Genomic DNA, 5,552 nt, shown 5'->3' on the forward strand with positions numbered 1-5,552 from the left:
ATCTTGAGGACTCTACTTTTATAATTTTTTTCACATTAATTTACAGATTTATGTTCTGAGTTCAAAAAGACAAAGCATACACAGAGAGGGGGAGGGGAGAGAAGGGGGAGGGGAGAGAAGGGGGAGGGGAGAGAGAGAATATATCTTTTCCTCATGAAGAACTATCAGTTGTCTTAGAATATGTAAATATTAGGCTTCGTAAGAATAATAAAAACAAAAGCAGCCTGCAGAAAGTGAGGCTCAACATGGTGGTGAAACTTGACCATGCACGCCATCAGCAACTTTGTGATAAGATCAATGTATGCTTGCTGAGAATCAGCCTCCAGTAAGCAACCGGAAGGGTAGGAGGGGAAGATGTGGGAGGGTGGAGGTAACCAAGTCCAGTAGTTCAGGAGGGCAGGAGAGGACAATGCAGAGAACGGAGATGTACTCTGCTGCTCTGGGAAGACAGGTACGTGTTCTTCGCTTCTGGTCTCCAGTCTTGTCACGATGTGCTCCTGAGAAAGAAGTGCCTCGGAACCCCTTCACAGAGTTCCCTTGAATTTCTCACTGTTCCGGTCCCACTCCCACTCGGAGCAGCCCACCAAAGTAGGTAGGTCGCCCTTTGAGTACAGATGGGTAGAAGTCAACTGGCCAGAATGGTGTGGTCAGAGTGTGGTGGGCTTTGAATGGCAACTTTTGCTTTTTCCAACCAGTGGGAACCATTTGCAGGGGCAGGAAGCCGGACCAGAGCTCTAGAAGGCTCCTGGCCCGTTCCAGGGTGTCTTTTCTTCAAGTGCTGGAGGCTGGAGGCAGGTGCGGAAAGAATGAGTGTCTGGGGACAAAATAGCAGACATGAGGATGGATCAGTAGGAGAGAGGAGGGAGGGAGAGGGGACTGAGAGGAAGGAAGCTAGGGCAAATGGAGAGAGAGAGAGAGAGAGGAAGGAGGGGGAAGAAGGGAGAGAGGGAGGTGGAGAGAAGCAGAGAGAGAAAGAATGTGTGTGTGTGTGTGTGTGTGAGAGAGAGAGAGAGAGGAGAGAGAGAGCGAAACAGAGACAGACAGACACCCAGACACCATCTGGGTCATGTGATGGGAGAGTGGAAGGCGCCAAAGGAATCCCAGATGATGACTGGCTGGCTTCTTGCTCTAATCGCCAGGGGGGAAAAGCAGGCTATTAGCACAAAATTAGTGGCTCTCTTCCTTCTGCACCAGAAGGCTACCCATGCGGCCCAGTACATCCTTTTATTCCAGCCTGGCTGGACGGGGCGGCCGGCTCCCAGGCTGAGGCTGAGGCTCTGGGACTCAGAGCTGCATTGCACGGCGTGGGTTCCGGGAGGCCCCAGCCTTCAGGGGCCTCGAGGCCGGTGCTCCCGCCCAGCCTCCTGCGCCCCGCCCAAGCCCCAGCTCGGCCTGCCTTTGGCCTGACAGGGCGGTGGGAAAGCCAAGACCGTCAGAGGCGGAGGGGAGCAGGCAACCGAGGGCCTGGGTATGGATGGAGGCGGGAAACGGCCCAGACGTGAGGAAAGCACGAAGAAGGAGAAAGAGGCCAACGAGAGAAGGCCGGCAGGGCGGGCTGCAGCGGACCCCGGCTCCCGGGCCTTGTTCAGCGGCTGTGCCTCCGCCTCCCTGGCGCCTCCCGCCTGGGTAGGAGGAGACACAGCGCCACCCAGCGGTCGGTGTCCGGGAAAGGCAGTTAGGGCTTTTCCGTTGCCCCGGAAGAGCTGGGAGCTGGGTGGTACAGAGCCCAAGGGAAGAGCCTGTAGGAAAAGTTTGTGCAAAGACTTAACAATTTGTGGTTGATGAGCTTTCTAAACCAGACCCTTCGTTTGCTTCATCCACCAATCCATCCAGAAAATGGCACTACTTGAGGCTTACTTCAGGTCAGCTGACAATCTTCTCAGGCTCAACAATCTTCCATGGCTGCCAATGGGCCACGATGTGAAACCAGCTCAGATTTCCTGGTCTGACTGGCCTTCAAGACCTTCCATGTTTTTACCTTAGGCAATCTTTCAAGCTCATCTCTTGCCGCCCACTCTACACATTCTAAACCACTCTCTTGCCCAAATGAACTACTCTTACCACCTCCGCATTCATTCATTCTGTGGGTGTTGACTAAAGCAGTAGAGAAAGGACAAAAAAATGACAACAAGGTCCTTGTCTGCCTTAGAGATTCCATTCAAATGCAGAGACAACAAACAAGATGTAAAAACCAGCAAAGCAGATGCAAAAAACCATTGTCCCGTGTCCAGTTAGCATTTAACATGCTCCTTGCGGTCTAGATGGCATAAGAAGCAGGGTGGCACGTTAGAATATTGGGGTAAGAAGGGTACTATTATGCACTGAGTAGTCAAGAGAAGCCCTCTGGGAAACTGACATATGGGCTGAAACCTGATCATGAAGAGTTGGCCTTGGAAAACTCTCAGGAAGAACATTTGAGCCTGAGGAATTCAAACATAAGCTCAGCATAGCAGAGAAAAAGAAAATGGGTGGAGTGACTGTAAGTGGTGGGGGGAGTGATGAGGAAGGAGCAGACAGACAGTTGCCTCTGGCTGATGAACCACCGAAAGGAGTTTAGATTTTATTCTATGTGTGATACGAAACAATGGAAGTGTTTAGCAGGGAAATATGGGATGGTTTTCATCTTTAGTAGATTTCTGAGGAAAGGATACAAGCTCAGAAACTGAGAGACAACTTCCCCACACCCCTACAGCATTTGTTGTCAGTTATTTTGTTGGTCTTCGCCATTCTGACTGGGATAGGATGAAATCTCAAATTTGTTTTGATCTTCATTTCTATATTTACTAAGGATAATGAACATTTTTCGAGCTATTTCTTAGCTATATTTTTTTTTGTCTTTTGAGAACTCTCTGTTCGAATATCAGGTCCATTTTTTTTTTGATGAGTCATTTGTGAGACATGTTTGACTCTGGACTAAGAGTCACTAGTGACCTGAACTAGGTGACACCAATGGGCATAGAAGACATTCTCAGAATTTAAAGGCATTTTGAGAGACTTCTCTTCAAGGCTTTCTCCCTATCCATACCCGGAGCTCTTGAGGGAAGATGCCATGTCAGAGTAACCTGTTGACACTCATCCTATGCTCCAAGGCAGTTAGCCCCATGGCATTCAATACTAAGTGAATAGATTTCTGTGTGACGCACCACATTGCGTGTCACAAGACATAGTAGCAGCGGGACAGACTTTGAGCATGTTGCTGTGATGGACTTCTGTCATTTTCTTTCTTTATCCCTCAGTGTCTTCTGTGTCAGCAACTGGACCCAATGCCTTCACTTATGCTACTTTGAGTTGTTCTTTATTTAATGCTTAATCTCATCCCTTTGTTTTAGAGACCAAACCCAAAAGGAGAAAAAGGAGTTTATGGCTGTTGGGTAGAAAGTCAAAGTCATCATAGCATAGAATGGTCACTATTTTGAGTCTACATAAGCTCTTCTTCCTGCTTACCCCAATTATTTATCTACATCCATTATGCTAAAATTGTGTTTTTAATTGTTGTGTTGCACTGTATAGCTCAGTGCAAGTGAACCTCGGGGTGAAGTTGCAAGTCTTAAAGAAGATTCAAGCTTTCGTGATGTCAAGGAAAGTGATAATGGAAACCATTTCTAATGTCACACAAAACCCTTGCTAAATGGAGGCTTGGCAGTGATAGACCCGTTAGCTCCCATTGGCAAACTACCTGGGTAATGACAGGATCAAGGTTTCAAAGAGAACAACTCAACTCTCAAAAGGAATAGAAGTGGTCCTTTGGATAATTGAGGAAGATCTCTAATTTTAGAAAAACAATACCTTGCTTATGACTGTGACGCAAAAGTCAACATTGTGCACTTCGCCCTGAAAAATTGTACTATCCTGCAACATTTTGAGCCATTTTTTGTTCACTCTAAGAATTAGTACCCATTTTCAATTGTGCACACATTTTAAGTAAGAAATTAAGAGCTTTTCAACATGTTCAACCTCATTTCCCAAGCTCAAGTTCCAATCAAGGCTTTCCCTTTTCTCTGACTCTGCTGTGAAATATCCGTCCCCACTGCAAGCAGCTTCATTGCAACCTTTTCCTAGCACCACTTCTCCTGAGATAGCAGGGACTTCACGGACCTATGCAAACACCTCTTCTCTGGGGACAACCAGGCCGGCTTGCACCGCTTGTGGAGTTTGTTAAATAATGCTAACGCTGGGCCCCTCACCACACACTAATTACATCAGACTTTTTGCTGATGGGGCCTGTGCTAACATTTTCCAGGTGATCATGGCGCATTGCCAGGGCTTCAGACCACTGAAGTCCTCCCTGCCCCACCCCTTCATGCTGTGCCAAGAGATGGAGGCAGGCTGTAGTTGCACTGACCAGAGGGAGGGTGTCAGAGTCTGGGTCGAGATAGAGGGGTGCACAGAGAGAGGTAGTTGCAGGATGATGCTGGCTTGCTTCAGGAGTCAAAGGGTGGCATACAGCTTGTTGAGCTACTCGTTTGGCACAGCCATTGTACCCTGTACTCCCTTTATGCATATTTCCTACCCCTTGACTTTTTGTGGGCAGTAGCTAATAGAGAGTCCATCTCTCTGTCCTATGCCCAAGGCCAATAGAGCTTGGACATGTGTGTGGTCAATGCATAGTGAGCATATTATGGTTTAAATAAAAAAAATCATGTTGTGTGTCTAGAATGCATCTATTCTGCTACTGCCAGAGTCCAACACCGTCGACATATTGTAATTCCTCCAAAAGTCTATTTTGAACCAGTGTATGAGTTGAACACAGGCAGGATGTGATATGCACGACGATTAAAGTACAAAGTGTTATTGAAGTACAGGGAAAGATTATTTCCTGCTAGAGAAAAGAAAGGATGTGAAAGTGTTCATGGCAGAGAATCCGTAAACAGGATTTTGAAATCTAGCTAAGGGAGAAGATATTCCAGGAAGAAGAAACAGAGGGGAGCAAAGGGCAGGAGGTGAGAAGGTGGAGGGCTCATTCAGGGAACAACCCATGGTGATATTTTGCTTATGGCACAACAAAGAAAGCTTGCCTGGAGATCAGAGTGTGAAGCTAGCCACTAGTTAACCACAGAGGCCAGGCGGTGGTGGTGCATATTTTTAATCCCAGCACTTGTGAGACGAGATGACAGACAGATCTCTGTGAGTTCAAGGCCACCCTTGAGCTCCTGTCTTAATAATAAAAACCCAGAGTCAGATATTAGGGGGTGAAAGCTGAAAGATCAGAGAAGAAGAGCAGCTAGCCACTAGTTCTTAACCTCTATGAAATCCTTAGACCAAATGGGGTATCCTGTCTCTACAAGTCCTCAGACTGAATGCCTTGAAGTTCTTACCACTACAGGTTGAGCCTGTGTTTTTCTTCAGCTTTGTTACAGTTACCAGCTGACCACTGCCGGGGAGAGCTTTGTGACCTTCTTGCCTAGAATGGTACAGTACAGAATCTGCCCCACCCCCTAAGATTTAAACCACCTAGAGCATTGGCCTCCTTGGGCCCATTGTCTGCCTCAGACTTTAGACTGCATTCTAGGGCAGCGAGCTCGATTCCACGGTATAAATTCATGAAGAGAGAC

Source organism: Microtus pennsylvanicus, chromosome X (genome assembly GCF_037038515.1).
Source record: "Microtus pennsylvanicus isolate mMicPen1 chromosome X, mMicPen1.hap1, whole genome shotgun sequence".
NCBI lineage: Eukaryota > Metazoa > Chordata > Mammalia > Rodentia > Cricetidae > Microtus > Microtus pennsylvanicus.